Here is a 19863-nt window from a genome sequence, read left to right as displayed (position 1 = left end):
GGGTTTAAATCTATACATCATACAGTATACGACAAAGGTATCATATATTGCCTTCTGAGACTGAAGTCGTAATCACGTACAGCCAATTAGTCTGGAATTCATAAACAGATAAGAACCTAATGCTCAAAGATAATTTGTTACCATTTCGCGGAATGTTATCCACAACCACGGCCAGCGGTATTGTTTATCTTATCAGATTGCGCGCTGAACTGCTGTAATGTTATTGCTTTGAGTTGTCCCCTAATGGATTCTTTGTTCTATTCCAGAAACTCAGCTGACTCAGCATTTCATTAATGCTACGTTGTTGCTTGCTTCCACTGTAGCTCTGTTTTATCATGCCTTTTCTTCTTACTTCGCCAATATACCAAGATGCGAGTATCACAAGAAAACAACAATTGTTCATGTTCCAATTGTGGCATTCTCGAGGCCTATACAAGCTATAACTAAATTTGAAATTGAAAGCAGAAGAACAGTTACCGACATCTACTATTGGTTGACTAATTTAGTTACCGATCGACTAAAGTAGTCAGCCTACGCATGTTCGTTCACTATTTTATCTTTTTGGCGCCTATCACACGATCTAGTGTTTTTAATTGTTCATCCTTCTCATAAAGCAACAGTACATCATGTAGTTAGTTTCTGTATGATGTTCAACGCTGACACGCTGGTCGTTAAAACATTCGAAAGGGGTACTCAAATGGCTCAAAGGTTTGTTATCAAGAGGAAAGGAAGAACCTGAACGGGGGGTGGTAATAGTTTGCATTAATATAAATATAATTTTGTATTATTTGTATTTTATTTCATAAGCCTGTACATTGACTTTTTCCTTTTTGATAGATAGTCATTTATTCTTAAGTTAAATAGAATCCTTTTATAGTAAGTTACATATATTTTACATAAAAAGACTTTACAAATTAAATATCGTTAATAGTTTATAAAATTATAATGAAATAATTTTTGGACAATTAAATAAATTATTCTATAGTCGTTGATTTAAATAGAAAACGTTATTCGATATTAAATTTGGTGTAATTACGAATTTATAATGGGGGTTTGATCGTACATTTGGTTCCAAGACGTATAGAACGTATTATGTTATATTATTAAAAGAAGATCACAAAAGTAATTCGAGGTCCCCAACATCCTGCGGAATTATAAAAAGAAATAGCTATTACACCGTATTCGTGAGGCTGTCATTTAAAAGGACCGTGATGTAACAGGGAAGATATTTCCTGGCGTAACCGTATGTTATTACACAGAGGCATTATTCACCGAGTTACATAAGCGCATGCACGAGTCTGCCTAATTCCAACAATTTAGTCGGGAGTAAGTGCAGTAGGTACAGGATTTGCGAAAATTAGCGGGGCTCGCCGACACTAACTAGCCCGTCTACTCCACAACTAACGACAATGCTCGGAAGTTCCCAGAATTGACCTTGCAGCTGATCGTCAGAGTGGCCTTGACTTTGGCCGTCCTTACATAACAATATAGTACTATGTTGGAAATAAAAAGCTAAATTATCTTTAGACATGCAAAAATTCCCATCGCAAATTGTTCTTATCTTTAAACACGTAGGTAAGTGTAAACAGTGTTACGTATCCGAATTGGTATTGGTTTTTAAAACTATCCATAAGAACTATATGGTATTGTTCTTGCACTAAATCAAATGAAGATAAATAATGATGTATCGATCATACGGCTTCATTTGCATATTTCTAGCCGTTTCTTGTGATCTCCTTAAAGATGTAATATTGCAGTATTTCCATGCCGAACTTTGTAATAAGGGGCATGTTAGTGCAAACTTTGATAATGGCAAACAATTTCAAGACACGTAAAAATTTAAATCCAATGTTTTATGTTACATTTGTTAGATTCAAATAAATGATCACTAAAAATGGAGTTAAAAGGTATGTAAAATAAATCCAAAAAAGGGATTGTACTCTTTTTTTTACAGCTTTTTTATATATATATTTGTTTTTTAAATAAAAGAACAAGGCTTAAAATTTGTTTCAACTGGGTAGTAGTATCCTTTGTGTTCTATTTAATTTAATGTGTTAGGTTTTATGAAATTTTGTACAATTTTGTTAAAGTTACAATATTTTCAATTGTACGTTTTCACATAATAGAATATACAGTCTATTCTAGAATCAGAAAACCGACTCTAGATTTTAAATTAATTTATGGATCCATAAAGTGTTTTATATTGGTGCTGTGATTATTTTCAAAATTAAATTGTTGCTTTTCAGTGTGATTCTTCTTTAAATATAATTTAATTCATATAGTGGAGAGAAACTGCAATTAACGATGGGGCGATTTAGAATCGAACGAAATATCAGGTCACACTTTTTGTACGGGACTTATGTATAGCCGTCTGACTGTTACATAAGTACGGAGAACGTCATTTTGGGAGCCGCGTCTCCAGAGTTCTGCATACCTTGGGAAACGCCCGGAACTCCGGTCTGCTGTCGCCGATTGTTAGTGGAGAGAAGTAAGCGCAAATTGGTTTGGCATTTGTCAATTTCTGCCTTTACCAATAAAGGACGGAAATTACTAAATGTCACCGGTAGGTGGCAGCAGTGGCGGCGGCAGCGGTCACTGGCCTCAGCAGGAAGTGGCCAGGCTGTAGCACCTGCAGCTTTCTCTCTCATTGGAAACATCTGGTAGTAACGACATGGGTCTACACTTGACTGCATTCGTACTTTTCCTCTGACTGGATATTGTTACTCCCATTCAATCGTATTGACTATCTTTACTACCAGAGCCCGGGCTTCCACGTCTTGTGTAACGAACGTAGGCCTAGTACGGGGAAGTAATTTAGGCATTAACATAAATTACAGAGCGGGAGACGTGAAGTGGGGTGGAGTTTGTGGGTTTGTTGCATGACTGAGTAGCGCTTTCACCTTTCACCTCCACTTTTAAACGATTTACCCCCAACTCGTGTTTACGAGTGATACAACACGGTGAAGCAATTATCGGTTTCGGGCTGAAACATCATGACTAACAAAGTCATCAAAATCTTTCTCTCATAACTAGGGGTCTCGTGGTAGTACTGTAATATATTTCACAGTAGAAGTACAATATAAGCATACAATTTTCTTTGCACAGGAAGATGATCCCATCAATTTTGGTCTTTTTGAAACCACGCGAAAAAATAGCAAATAAACTTTACGACAGCTATGAAACTATTCCCACGGACAAGGATGTACCGTAAGGACCGGTAGCACTGCGACATTTACCGGAGTTATAGACGATAATAAACAGGTGTAAGTTAATGAAGATGAGGAATCTAGGGCCGTATAGTACTATAGTACAAGCAATGCGGACCCGGTCATAAAATGTTGGACATGTCTCATCTAATGTACTGCCTTAATGTCCTAGGCTCGATTTGACGGATTTAAAAAAAATATTTTTTAGTATTAATATGCTATGGTACCTGCACCCTTAAATTGGTCACAAATAAACGGAAATAAAGTAATAAAATGGAACAAACATCAAAGCCTTTTGTTTACGGTAATCCCTAATGTAAGAGACGTAACCATTACAACATTTCCTGACTTCGCTATTCATATAGACTAGCACAAAAACAATAAGGAATTTGAAGTTTTTTCCTTAAGCCTAGTCATGTTTATTTAGAAGGTACCGCGAGAACATAACAGAAGTCTTACTAACCAAATTAACTTCATGTACTATATTACATGATAAAATTGTATATGATTGTACTCAGTTTATGAACGAATGATTATTTTATTTTAATCTAGTATGATAGGATAGTTATTTACCTGAAGAAGAGATCAGATTGGAGATCTCGAAACGTAGTGTTACTGACGTCTTGTATCACTGAACGATAAATGTCCGGAAAATCTTGTTTCCTTCACAATCCTTCCATCGTCAAAAACAAACTTCAAACAAAGTACTCAGTTTGTAATTGTTTTAATTTAGGTGGATTCTCGTTGACCGTAAAATATTTTACCTTTAATTTTGTTCTTTTGAATTTCAAATTGATAGAGTTCCTTAGACGAAGAGCTACGTATAAATAAAGTTTCAAGCCTCTAGAAACTTTCTATCAAGAGTTGTGTTTTACAACGTGTAAATTTGAGTCACAATCCGTCCTCTCTATCTTTATATTTAATTGCGTATAAAATAAACGACATAACTTTTGCAAGTGATTGTCCACGTTGAAATCAAAGGACGATTGTGACGTCTGCGCGCTGGTTTGTTAAGCATGACTAAATGAAAAGGAAACAATTATTCGCACTCGGAAATGGGTTTATGTTGTTTCACCATCGATTGTTGTGACAAGGGTCTCACGCCATCTACCAGGGGCGCGGCACAAGGCTTTATTTTTTTAGGGCGCGACAATATATAGTATGAAATAATACGGTGTTATAAACCTTTGATGGTACCAAAACGAACTTTTCTAAAAATATAATATCTCTTCCCTATACTATCTGAAGCACCAAGTGTTTTGAAAAATAAAAAATGTTAAATTTGTCTTTACGAAAATGGCAATAACGTAAACTTGAGTACTTAAAGTAATTCAGCATGATTACATTCCTTTCAGAAGACGGCGAAGATTTAAATAAATTTCATTAAGAAGGTCTAAAAATGATTATTGCAATGAAATATTGAAACAAAAAACAACTAGAAGCTTGTAATAGGGGGACAACCCTTTCATGGCTTTTAAAAAGTAGTTTAGGCCATATCCAAATCCTAATCCTAATAATATTATGAATTCGAAAGTCCCTTCCATTTGTTTGTTTTGTTTTCACACGTAAACTACTCAACCGCATGTACTGAAAGTTTTGCATGGACATTCTGACGGTTTCCTGGGATAAATATAGGCATATTCTTATTTCGAAAAAGAGAGTTTTCAAATATGTCAAATCTGATCAACTGTTCTGTATAAACATTGTTTTTGTTTTTGTTTTTTTTTTTTTAATTTGTTTTTGTGAGCAAATTTTGAGGGGGAAATATTCATTACTCAGCTCGGGTTTTTTGGATTTCAGCGATTAGGTAAGTACTTAGGCCTACCTACCTCAGGAAATGTCCTAAACATAGGAAGGTTCAGAATTTGGACTCCGAAGACTCCCTTTGAATATTCGTCTAACAGGTCTACAGGTACTATGTTAGTTAAAATTTCTATGGACTGTTCGTTTGAACTAATGTAACCAAATCCAGCTCTAAAATGTACTAAAATATTTAAAGAATCACTATAAACTTAGACTGATATAAACCCCATCTTAGTTCTCTTTTACAGATGTAGGGCTTCTCTGATCTGTGTACATTTTCTTGGTAGACGAAACAAATCGAAATCAATTATGGAACAAAACATACCAATAATGAAGTAAATTACAATGGCTATAATTATAAACTGTTTGACGAATTTTCTTGATCGTGGACAACTAGGCAAACTAAACATTGACGTCGGAAATATAATTCACTCGAACCAGCAGTGGTCATAAACGTGCGACTCGTACTAAATTGCATGCAAAGGAGCGGGTAACTGATAGCAATGCAGATATAAAAGAACAACAAGAGTAACATCGTAAATGTATAACATTTACTATACATTTGAAGGACTGTTATGGAAAACCCATCTAATTTGTCTTATGACAGAGTTAGGCTTCTCAGAGCTGTGTATGTATATATATATTTTCCTTATCAGAAATAAGGTAAAATAAAGTATAGGACAAAATACACTCGAGTAATATTACGATAGCCATGAATATACACTTTGAAACATATTTTCAAAAAAGCGAACTCACCATTGGCGACGGAAATATGATTCACTCGAACCATAAGTGGCTCATATAGGTGTGAAACCTACGACATCGTGTGCGAAGCCGCGGGTAACTGGTAGGTGTATATACAGTGTCCCACGAGTAACCCGACAAACTCCTCAGGTGGTTTCCTCTCATTAAAATAATGAAAAAAGTTCATATAAACATATGTTCGGAAACGCTTTGTTATCGAACTACGGCTAGCGATAGATTTGCGTCCGATTTTTCAGTCCAGTTACTGTGTCAAAGTGGTTCTTAATGTGTCTCACATACTAACTGGTAAACAATAAGAGATGACATCTCAAACCCAGCTATTGGTGATTACCAGGACTTCCTAATGGTGGGGGGTGGGGGGGGGGGGGGGTGGGGGGGGGGGGGGGTGGGGGGGGGGGGGGGTGGGGGGGGGGGGGGGTGGGGGGGGGGGGGGGTGGGGGGGGGGGGGTTCTTAGAAGGTTAAGTCGACTAGAAGGTCGAGGGCCACAAATCGAAGTAACAGGTCCTTTTTATAACTAATCATGATTTTTTTTTAACTATTCATCAACAAAAAACGTTTTACATATTAGTAAATTCTCATTGATTATGGATTGACGGCTGGTTTGTAAAGAATTTCCTAACATAAAGTCAGAATGAAGCTCAACACGAAACCACTTGAAAATTGCGTGCACAAATCGTTTCTCACTGAATTACAATCCACTCTGGGAAAACATCCCATATCACATAACAAAACAACAAAAAATTTTAGCGGTTTACTCCACGCGTAGAATGCCAATGGAAACGCCTCAGTGAACGCGGCCGGATATTTATTTATAAATTATCCTTGAGTTTCTAAACAACCAGCCAGCTACGGTGTAAGCGGGGATTGTCAGAGACAAACCTTGGCTTTTCAACTGTTATTGGTCATCCAAGGCGATCTAGTTTTGGGTGTATGGTGTGGCCGGATAGCTTCTACGGGTCGGGTGACCCGGTATTTATTCTCCTTATCTTGGGTGGGAATTTTCATGTTTAATGCAGTATAAAAGTCAAACCTGCATTTTACAGTTGTGTCGAACTGGTTGATAGCAGTCTAAAGTCCATGTTACATTAAGTCTGTGGTTAGGGATGAATGTTTTTCAACAGCTGCATTAGTATTGTTAGCGCTGATCAACAGAGCATTTTAACGGCATTGCCATTAAACCTTAAGTAGTGATGGATTTAATCTTTCTCAATCGTCGGGGTATACTTCGTCGGCACATCTTTTTCTTTAGTTGCCCTTCCATTGTTTCAATGGCAGTAGCACTATCAAAAGGCCCGTACTCAAACCAGTTTACATCGAGCAATTTTACCGGGCCGGAGCCGCCAGTCACACTTGTAAGAGGGCGGGTAGCGGTACATGACGGGGCCCGCCAAAGCTGACTCGGCCCTGACTCTCATGGCTATGCGCTTTTCAGGGAGTGTGTTAGTAATTAAACCCGTCAGTGAATACTTTTATCTTCCACTAGTTCACAGTCGTGTATAAATTTCGGGAGTGCCGATGGTCCTAGCGGTCTAAAACGTCGAACTTATCAAGATCTGACTTATAGATACGGCAGGTTTCAACGCTTGTCTGACTATATCAACTTTTTATCAGTACCTTCGATTTATCTACATGACTCTTCCTCTTATTTTATTTGATAAATTCCTTGTAAAAGGTCAGTGGTAATGAGACGGACAGAATAAGGCTTCAAAAGGAGATGGCCTTATGTATTAAATAGTAATAAAATATAAAGTCACAATGGACGTGACAATTACACCGGTCACTCAATAACTGTTCATGTTTTAGAAGTCATATCACACATGAGTGGTCGTGTCTATACATATGAAAACCACGGTTATGTATGTATCTATCTATTCTAGACGATTTCACAACCTCTTTCATCCCGGACCGGTCGCGTCCGTGGAGACACAGATGATGCATTTCACTCCTACAGACCACAGAGAAACGTTATCTACTATTTAAACCGTTGAAATAACAATTTTCTACTCAAATCCAACATACCGTTGTTCATATTCCAATTTACAGTGTTAATTGCGTAGCGCGTATCCGACGTGCACACGGAGCGGGAGTTCTCTCGGACTAGGCACTCTTCAGTCGAGAGTCAGGGTTGCAATTGACGTTGCGGAGTCAGGGTGCTCTGAACGTTTTGGTGCGTTGCTAGTCAGGGCGTATTGAACGTTGCGTTGCTAGTCAGGGTGCTATTGAACGTTGGCGAGTTTTGGTGCTATTAATTAAACGATGCGTTGCTAGTCAAGAGCGCTATTGACGTTGCGTTGTAGTCAGTGATGCTATTTAACGTATGCGAATTAGGGTGCTATTATAACGTTGCGTTGCTAGTCAGGGTGCTATTTGAACGTTGCGTTGCTAGTTCTGGGTGCTATTAAACCTTGCGTTGCTAGTAGGGTGCTATAGAACGTGCGAGTAGGGTGCTATTAAATAGTTGCTTGTCGTTCAGGGTGTTATTAACGTTGCTAGTCAGGGTGCTATTGAACTTTGCGAGTCAGGTGCTATGAAACGTTGCTAGTCAGCAGTGCTAGTGAATGTAACGAGTCTGGTGCTATTGCCACGTTGCGAGTAGGGTGTTATTGACCGTTTCGAGGTCAGGAGGTACTATTTGAACAGTAGAGGTATCCAAAAATGTACAAGTGTGAATCGCGTGGATTAGGATCAAGTGTGAAACCTAAATCGATCTATCATACTGTTCAAAATTATTATTCAGTTACGCTTGTTTTTAGTATAATTCCTGGACGTATTTTACAACACATTTTCTTTTTGATTTCTTACAGTTTAAAATTATGCATATAAAATCCTTATATTTTTATAAAGAATAAACAAAATATCCCTTTTATACAAGAAATTTTTATCACAAACAAAGTAAAAAATAGTAATCAATGTTGTAACGGAAAATTTTAATCAAATCGTAATATTGAGTTAAGCCATTGATGGTTTTAAAATTTGTTTTGAGGTTTAAATATAAGTTAGTTTCGTGGTTAATTTAGAAGCATTGATGTTTTTCCGACACACAAATAGTACCTTACAATAGACAGATTATACATAAAATAAAAGATATTCATGTGAATTATTTATAAAATTCTGTGCTTTGAGTAATTTAAGTCAAACTTATAAATGGCCGCCACCTATAATGGATCGATTACATTTTAAGATGTTTTATTTAGGTGTTATTAATGTTAAAATCAAGTAAACCCAGTAAAAGTTTCAGTAGGAGTTAAATAAAAATATTTTAAATTAAAAGCCATACATTCTGAAAGAATATTGTGTAGTTAAAAAAATAATTAAACTATGGTTTTAAAGGACATTACCGTAACAAAATTTCCTGTTAAAATATAAAAAGATTTCTAATACACATCTTACGTTAATGTAAGACGTAAATTAAAAACATAAACTCGGATACAAGACAATGCCAAATTTTAGTAGCAGCAGGGTAGTTTTTATTCATTATGAGTATAAAAAGCGAAATTTACATTGATTACGAAAGATACATTGGTAAACAGATGTGGAATTTTTTAATGTGCAAAGCGTGGTGGTTGAAACAGGATACTGTCAAAGTCTTATGAGTATCGGAGTAGCTATTAAAAAATAGTGAAAACTTCTATATTGGTTGGCTAGCGAAACGTTTTTACCAGTGCAGTTTCATGGGCTTCATCCTAGTAAATGCAAACTTTATTGCTCACCAAACAAATCTCAGTTTTCAATACCAGTGATAGAAATTATTAGAACAAATAATTAAAAAACTTCATTTAATTGTAGAGTTTTCGGTACGTAATATAATAATTTTCCTCTTCAATGCGGAGACATTTCCACATGTCCTTGTTCACTCATCGTATAAAATGTTGTTGCCTAGATTTTGTACAGTGCAATAACCTTAATATTCTGCAGATTCGAAGTAGATGGATGAAAACTGCCCGACGAAGTTTGCAGAGTGGCAGGTGGATTAACGCCAGAATACGCATTGCAGAGCTGTGACCTGATCGTATCAATGCCTAAGTTCACAGCTGTAGCTGTCATCGCATCATCATGCACATTCCTGGTCGACTTGCTATATCAAGTGTCACTATCGGCGGAGTGTTTTCCTTGAGGATCTCTGCTTTAGTCTTCTCGGTTGAGACACGCACCTTTGTGCTGAGCGTGACAGAGCCACGGTTTATTTTAGAACAATAGCTACACGTTTGAGCACGTCCATAGTTAGTTTTATCATACGGACGGAATCTCTCGCTGTGTTTTTATCAAAAAAGAAACGGTGGCGGGAGGGTCGGAATTAAAAACGCGACCCGGACTTCAGTTTGTTTTTATAAAGAAGATCCTGGCGGAGCCCAGGGTCCCAGGCGACTCTATCGCTAGCTAAACATCTACTTCAAACGTCTTTCCACATAAATATAACACCTTTTATTACCTCGGAAATAATGTTTGCACAGAAAGTTGATATCACCATAAAACATTTGAAAATACACTTCTATGTGTATTTGTTTGGGATGGTTTTGTTTAAGATAAAATTGAATTACCCCGAAATTATACATAATAGTGTTTAACGATCTAAGAGTATTGTATCTTACAAGCCTTTTCAAAATTTCAAAATGTCAAAGTAATTACCGATTTCGTTAGAGTTTACAAAAGAAATTAATTACGTATTTAATTGATAACGAAGAACTCTCAGTTTTATGTAAAGTCGTTTCCAAGAGAAAACTAACCAAATGAGCATTTGTTGGTATAAGCATTTTTTATTGACATTACTTAATGGAATAATTATAAGTTAACGTGGAAAATTGCTACATCTTTATCAGTAAACCGTTGTTTTTCCTCATATTTTTAGTTATCACAATGCCAATAATTATCAAAGTATCTATCTTTTACTCGAATTAACTTGGATGAGTACTCTAAAAGTAACATAACTATTTCCGAGGTGGTATTGGGGGTTTATTTTAATGTAGTCGACGTTTGAAGTGAGATTTTGCGTGTGAGAGAGGTTGCTGGAAACCGGCTTCGACAGGGATCTTCTTTAGTAAAAAACAAACTGTAGAAGTAAAAGTCTAGAGGGCGGTTCAGTCCTTTGTGTTGAAATCTCACTCCATTACGCCAGTCTGTTTGTGTACATTCATGATCCACACCTGACAAAAAACGCTGCGAAAGAAGATTTACTGTTCGGGATATGAAAAGCCCACGCAAAGATCGGCGGGCAAGAATCGCTGTGGAGCGTTGGTCGGTGGTCTGTGCCGACGCACATAAGAAGGAGGTCACCCGCGACTTAGTGCTCAGACAATGTGAAGGAGCAGATTTGTTTTGTTTGTGTGAGGCTGAATTCGTCATGAATTTGTTGTAATGTCGGTGACTAGTGAATGCGGTGTGACGAAATATTCGGCGACAACGACACCGAGTGGTTGACGATGTACTGTCGGTTTCGGAGTAGGATATATGTGAGACGTAAAAAACTGATCGCTATTCGATTCAAAGACACCTATGAGATTTACAAATATTTTTACAAAAATTCCTTTCGGCACTAACTTTGGTTAATATTACTTCTTGTAATTCACCGTTCGTTTCCAAGAGTTGGAAGTTATATTATGTGATATATGGCTTGTATTTTTTTAAATATATAATTATTTAATTGCTTTATAATAGAGGTATAAAAATAATATGTTGTGAGGACACACCAAAAAATAAACAAACGATTAGTAATCATAGTTTTTGTCAAAAAACCCAAAATGTTGTACATATATCCCTTTTCATATCGATATAGTTTTATTTTGACCACATACAGGTGGTGTAATTAAAAAAAGTTTATTTTGTTTATTTATAGAGTTAGCAAAAGGATAAAAGTAATATAACGTTTTATTACAAGTTGAAGGAGTTATTTTGAACTAATAAAGCATTTCTTGGCAGAAAAAGTAACAATTACATAGCAAAAGCGTTTATTCGTTGTATTATTTTAGTTTTGTACTTTTAATAAGTAAGTATTAAATGTGTTTAGTTTAATCTATGTACATGTACGACGGAAGTTATATTTACAACATCAAAACCATCAAAAAAGTATACGAATAAAATTGTTATATTCGTTTTTTAGTTATGGACTTTGGGTTCATTTTCGCTCATTTGTAAAAATACTTTCCCTTTATGGAAAATGTTGTTCACAAATGTTCATGTATATATTTACGAGACAGTAATAAAAGTCCAGCAATATTTAGTATAAAAAATATATCCACCATTAAATACGAACCATCTAACAATTATTGCATAAGTCCCAAACCCCACAATCAAACCCACAAACTAAAAACCACCACCTATTATCACCCTTACACTGGTCAACCCCCCTACAACACTCTGTTAGGTACGATGGGGGCACTCTTAGGTTCGGAGCCCACGTTAGCAACGTATAAGATTCTCTATAATATTCTTAATTTCTTTCAGTTAATCATTTCGATTCCAACGATATCCTTTGGTACGTAATTCACGTATTATTTCTACGACCTCCTTTTAGTATTCAAAGTACCTTTAGGGTTCAATTATTTGAAATAAATTATGGTTTACACTAGGCCTATATATGTATAACAAACTGTTTTATTAGAAATTTTAACTGTTCCGGTTTTATTCCTCACGAATGAACAAAGAATAAAAGAAACGATATGTGGTGGACTATCCGTTTTTTACTAACTTTACTACCAAAAGGAAAAACTATTGATGTGTATTATTAAGTTCAGCCTACGCCAAAATTGACGGTAAAATATCATCATTTTAAAGTTATAATTAAATTAGTTAAAATATGCATTAACAGCAATATCCTAATTTAATTTCAGTTAAGACTAAACTACATAAAGTACTTACTCCGCCGGAACGAGTAAATATTAGAAAGATTACATAAAACCATTATACATTATACTAACGTTAAATAGATATCTATACATTGTGAAAAATAACTTGTTACGTTTTGTTAATTTGCACATTGTTTGATTAATGTTTTCCCCGTGTAACCAACATGGGCAGTTCTTGATAGTTTAGTTTTCTTAGATATTTATACATAATTTGTTTAGTACAAACATTTTTTCGTGTCTTCCGTCAAACATTGATATTCTAAAGGTTTTAAACAATTTTTGTATTAGCAGTTTTTACAAACATGTTTGCAGGAGCAATAACTCACACTTGTATACGCAAATATATAACAATATATAACAATTAGTCCACAATTTGAGTCAATTTTGAATTTAACATCAGAAAAATGTCCACCAAAACGCCATTTAACTGTGGACTCTAATTTTGATCTTAGTTTAACTGATAGAATGACGAAGATACAACTGGAAAGTTTGTTTTATAAGTTTTAATTATTGGAGATGGAAGAAATGATAAAAGTATTGTTGTAATAAAGTAACAAAATGTTTCACTGCTTTTCGTCAATAACTCCGACACAATTTTCCATTGTAAAACTAACGTCTCCGACCTTACACAAAAACAGTTATCGAGTTATCCGTGAAGACAAGTTTTTAATTTTGAAATAAATCTGAATAAATTAAGCCATCACAAAATGTGAGTAAATTAGTCTCCGTACATAATACTATGTTTTAACAAATTATACTGTGCAAAATAGTTTTGAAATTAAACATGCTGTGCACGTACCAAAACTTTTAACTTGCCAAGTTATACCTGTAACACCCTAAGATGAATTATAAGGTTTTACTGGGGTTGATTCACTCTTAAAAGTATGCTTAAATGCAGTAGGGATGAAACAGACCGATATAAAAATGCATGATGTTTTAACAAGCTGGGGTCGCCTAAAATGTGACGTTGCTGTAAAATACGCCAAGTAGTATCAAGTGGACGAATGGTGAACTCTACATATCATTCTCGACCAGCGAGCGATACATGATAATCAATTCCAGAAACTCAGATAACATTTATGGCTTCTGATTGGTAGCGCTATATAACCATGTTATTGAATATCTCTGGAGTGTTTCCTGAACCAAACAGTCGGATCAAAGATTTCATATAAAATGTTGATTATGAACAAGTAAAATTGGTTTGACCTTTCGCAGCGTGAAAGCTAAGCCTCCAGATTTGTGCTAGGCTGATTCCTCGAATTGACGATCCAAGTCAACAGTAATAATGCATTCATTACCCAATAATGGCCGGCCCTTCTTAAAAACATGTCCGTCTGAACGATAACTCTACATTTGAAGATCCTAGAGAATTCAAACTTGGGACACAGGTTCTTCTTGATCGAAAGAAGAATTCTATTGATTTTAGAGTCAAAAGATGAAAGGACATCAAAACTATCGATCAATACTCACTAATCCAGGGAACGAGTTACAGTCCAGTTCGTTACGTTACGCCGGTTCCTTCGTTACTCTGTTGTTACTTAATTTAGTAACACAACTTTTTAAAGCTGTGCCATAATTGTGTTTATCTGTCACTGTTACTTTCACTCCAGACAATTTAAGAATGATTTCTAAATAAGAACATCCTCGTGTTTTTCCTGGAAAATATCTTTTGATTAGTCAAACTATTAACGTGATATCGAAAATTATAAGGAGTTTCTCGCGATTTTTAAACTTCTAGTTTAGGCAATACATACATGTGTTTATTCTGTTCAGCATTACTGTACATAATTGGAAGGTGTATAACTGGCGAAGATTACAGAGAAGCCTCCCTTGAGTTTTGACATGGAGCCGTCGAATGAAGCTGTCCTCCTTGGACACACTCCGTTGTCCTTGATCAAGGATTTTAGAAACCTGTTGGTCACCGAAACCGGTTAGACCGATGGTTGAGTCTTAATCCACTTAGTCCTTTTGTTTGGAATGATTAACAATGATTTGAGGTTATTGCAATGCGATATAAGGTACGATGTAGGTAACATCACTATGCATAATTCATCAAACGTGTAATAAATACAATTCTACAGTACTCTACGTCATAATGTGGATGGAAATACTAACGCTGTCGGCTAAACGTTTTTTCAATGTATATTGAGTGATTTCATTCAGATATGCGCTTTTGGGACACTGTAAATGAGATATTGTACTATCACGAAACAAATATTTGCAAAATTGTCAATTTTACAAACTTTTGACAACACGTCCTTTAACAATCAAGAGACTATCACATGTTCTTTCTTTAACATCAGTTATTAAGCCAATACATAAACAATGGCCATTCATGTATAATCAAGACTAGTTTTTTCTAAATAATTGGCAAACATTTTGAAGCCTAAAGTGTGCTTGTGTCTTATATTGACTGCATTTTTCTTCAGTTATATCGTGAATGAACGATTATTATGAGAAGAGGGCCAAATTTTCTCTCTATAAAAGGATACAACCTGGTTTTTTAATCAAATCGATAAAAGGATGTTTCTCCTTATAAAGGAATCGATTTCAATGGGATTAAACCGATAAATTAATGGTACGTCGTCATTGTAGGGATCGACGTGAGTAGAAGAAAAGGAGAACTTTAAAAACAAACCATTATAAATACTTCAAAGCACATAATTTTTTATGTTTAAAAAACTTAAATCCACCCATTAGATACATAAACAATAGCATCGGCCTTGGAGATAAAAAGACTAAAACTCATTCCAGTATTTTCAGTATCTTTATCTCGTTGGCTGACTGTTATAATCGCGACATTATTTACATTGGGTTTAGCCTGTCTAGTCAAAAGACATACAACCTGTAGGAACTTTATTATTTGTAATTTTTAACCTTTATATACATCCACCAATTTATCTCTACCAAAATTAGAGTGACTGATTTTCGATTCCTTACTTACATAAAATCCTCTATTGATTCCACACACAAAATCCTTATGATGTGCAAATCCAGCTCGCCTTTCGAACTAAATTGAATTGAATTTTTTTGAAATTTTAATAAGATAGATATTCTCTAACGTTCTTATTCTCGTACTTGAGTAGTACCGTGAACCTATGGTGGGTATACTCGTACATTAGTGCCTCAACAGTGACCTCAATTTCAAGATTCGCTTTCTTGACCACATTAACATTTTTAAGAGTATGATGAGGTCTGCAGATTATTTTAATGACTACAATCTTATTTGCTAATTCTATCCTGGAAATTTTAGTACATTATTTCTAGTCATCATGTTTCACCAACTAATACACACGATACAAAAATAAGGGCGGATAGAAATGGTTATAGTTGCAGATGGTTTGGTGGACTACAGTGGAACGTTGTGCAACATTTTATTGCGAAGCCAATGCATTTTTTTATTAAATAGCAGCCAGAGGGAGGGATACTCTCGACCGAAAGGCCAAATGAGACAGTCCTACAACTGACCACAGACAGATAAAATCAGAAAACTTATGGAATTTTAAATTCCATGTATTGCGCACAATCTATTATATAAAAATGAAACTGTTTCGTGTGTAACAGCATCACTCACAAACGGCTGGACGGATTCGCCTAATTTTTTTTTTAATTTGTTCGTCTTGATCTGTAGAAGGTTATAGGATACTTTTTATCCCTTTCCCGATTCAGGATTCCGCCCCACTGGTTACAGAAATACCCGTAAGAAATGCATTGCAGCAAACATATGTTATTAAGTGAAAGAGTCTTTTCAAATTTTAATCAGCTGTTCTTTGTAAACATATTAGAGTAAGCTTAAGAGAAACGACAAATTTTGTTTAAACTGTTTCTGCAATCACTGTTAAACATAGACTTTACTATCCAGATAATACAATTCAAATTTGACGTAAAAATTCACCTTTAACTGCAATATTTATTTAATATAAACCATGCTCATGCTTGATCAGAAGAGCAATGCAGATATCATAATTACTATCTTACGTTGGCTACAAATATAAAGAATGTTATAAAATCAACCTTAGTTGTTTTTTTTTTTGACAGAAGTATCAGGAATGTGGTACATACCTTCATAATGCGCCCAAGAAGCTCACGATGGAACGACTATCAATTATCTCAGCAATGTTTAGAATGTGATAGAAAATGAATAAGTGAATATAGTGTACTGTTTTCAACGGGAAATTGCGTGCGAAGCCGCGGGAAACTTATTGAAATGCGCAGCGAAGCGCGCCGGGTCCGCTAGTATCTACTAATATTTAAATGGATTACTATTTCAAATTGACAATTAACGTTTTTAGTGCACTGTAAAGCGAAGGGGGAGGTATTCATTTAAAACACTTCAATAGCGATAATTGTCGAAGTGAAAACTAGAAAGTACTTTTTCCGAGGGAAAAACATGGACTGGTATCACTGTATTTGTTATTTGGCTCCAAACAGAAAAAAACGAAACATAATATACACTAAATAGCAGTAAATTTATTTTTAAGCGTACACGGCTGATGTTATGGGTATTTTTAATTGTTCCTTTCCACACCGCGTCAAAACTTCTACAGTAACATAATAGTATCTTGCTATTTTAGGCTCGTTGTCGAGAACGATCGGTTTCGTTTTAACATCTGTTGACTTGATCTGGATGACTCTCCACAGTGAAATTAATATACGATTAATATAGTTAGCAATGTTTTAACGGGAAAATGTGGAACGGCCGTCTAGCAGCAGTAAAACTGCTTCGTTGTGAATTCTGTTTGACGGCGGAGCGGCTAGATATCGATGTTCCTGCAATATTGTGAGTGAAAAATCATCAAGTGCGACGGCACAAAAATAATATAGTACGATTGAGAACACCTCTGAATAATAAATACTGCATCGATCTTTATTCTGTTGAATTATTTCCGGTATCGACGAAACCGATGGGACCTGGCACAAACTCCGGAAAGTAATTGTCAAAAGCGTTTTCGCCGATAGGCTTACAAAATTTACGATTCGTGTCCGAAGATGTTGTGATGTGTGGTTTGAAAGATGTTTCGATACGTCACGGTATTGGCTATTATGTACGGTAAAAGTTGCATTCGTTTTTCACGGTATACATGTATTCTTTTTTTACTAAGGTCAACTTAAAAAGGCTCAAAAGTTCAAAGTGACACAACGGTTTTCATTAGCTTCAGAACAGCACCAAAGTACTGTACTTCAGTCTTTTCATAAACATTGTTCTTTATCCATGTGCTTTAATCGTATTAAGTACAACTATTTTAAGTCTAATTTAAAGACTTGTAATTCGGAGAAGGTATTCCGTCAGCGACGTGTCTTAAAATCTGCTTTGACGTTAATGTGTTTATGGTATTACTTGTTCATATAATATGAAATAACAAATATAATAAACCGATTAAGTTCCGTTATTTACCCTTAACCTTAAACCTTAACCCCTTTTCTGTGTTATTTTAACAACTTAAATATATGTGGCAAACCAAGAAACCAGTCTTCATTCTTATTTGAATAAGATTAGAATGTATTTGTAGTTTCCTAACTGATATCTTAACAAGTCAAAGTTCATAACGGACAGACATTTAATCCCTCTCCATCAGTGCCGACTAAGGGGGTAGCACCTTCGATGAAAAACATCCTTCGTGGTAGTACCTTGACAGATCAAAAACCTTCAGGTCATGAATGATAAACTCGCCTAATTTCAAAGCAAAAGTATACGTTTTTTAGAGTAAATTGCGGAAATGTTTCCTTATCTTTGTCTACAGTTCATAATTGATGATGGATTGCAGACATTTGTCTTTACGAATCCTACACCAATAATTGTGATAATTACAAAGAAAGGCCTTTATGACAAGGTGGATTACGCCACACTAAATGTCACGTAACATACTTCGCTAAAGTTGTTTGCCAAAATTCTCGAGATGTCCTGAGGACAGATAGACAGATGGGCAATGATATTTGAAAGAAATGTTTACAATTCCTCCTCCCCCTCCCCCTCAGCAGATAAAAGGAAAATTGATAAACAGGCTTCAATGACGCTAAGCCATAGTTGGACATGACCATCAGAGAGCTTATTCTTGTTTATCTAGAAATGAAGTTTCATCCAAAAATAAAATCTTGAAATATCTTGCCACATTTTTTTCATGGACATTGGTGGTTTTCGTAGACTTTTAAAGTAATAAAAGACTACACACCAAGTCACCAAAAGATGATGTTGTATGTTTTGGGACAGTCAGGTTAAATGCGTTAATATGTCATAAGTTAACATCTCATATTATTGTACTCAGTTTATTTACTATTGTATTTATTCCGCGATTGTCTCGTTGCCATTATATATATATATATATATATATATATATATATATATATATATATATATATATATATATAATGGCATAACTTCACTTCGATGCATAATTGCATAAATGTTCAATTAAAAACTTTAAGTAGACTTCTTGGTACTACAAATACCCTTTAATATTTCACCTTTTGTCGTTTTCCAAAAAGGTACAGTAAACATATACGAGTATATGTTCGCTAACGCTCAACAAAACTCTTTGAGTGAAATGCACCATAATTAAATTCAGTGTTGTCTATATTTAGGAATGGATTTTCATGCAGTATGAAGTCTATAAGGTTATGTTTGTTGTCAAGATGTACTGACAGAGAGACGAAAATGAAGTATCTCCAGGCCTTTGAGTGAAAGGCTTTATAAAAACATGTACAGTCGGTACTTATTTGTTACAGAATACAGCACCAGACTGCATTACTTGTAAAAGATCTGTCGTATCCAACGGTATTGGTCTATATGTCTATAGGTCTATATGTTATACGTGTACATTAACGTATTTTCAGACAGTAACATACTTTTATAACATTTATGAAACAGATTTTAATTCATTTTTAACCTGTAAAATATGACAAATGATGGGGCAATGTTCTATAGAACATTCGATTTTAGTAGATACGAGTGGGCCCTATAGTGTAAAAAAAGAATACAGGGAATTATTTCCGAAAGTATTAGGCCCTTTATAAAGACTAAATATATATATATATATATATATATATATATATATATATATATATATATATATATATATATATATAGCTTACTGCTTCTATACACAGTAAGCTTTTATGTCTTAAATGATTCCTGCTGGAAGAGAAGGAGGTCATCAAGTTTTTGTCCACTCCAGACGTTGACTAATATGAAATATTATCTACTGTAAAAAATGTAGTCTGCAGATAGTGCAACTGAGTGTTACACAACGTC

Source organism: Homalodisca vitripennis, chromosome 4 (genome assembly GCF_021130785.1).
Source record: "Homalodisca vitripennis isolate AUS2020 chromosome 4, UT_GWSS_2.1, whole genome shotgun sequence".
Classification (NCBI taxonomy): Eukaryota; Metazoa; Arthropoda; class Insecta; order Hemiptera; family Cicadellidae; genus Homalodisca; species Homalodisca vitripennis.
The sequence above is the reverse complement of the archived record's forward strand: the minus strand, read 5'-3'. Positions refer to the sequence as shown.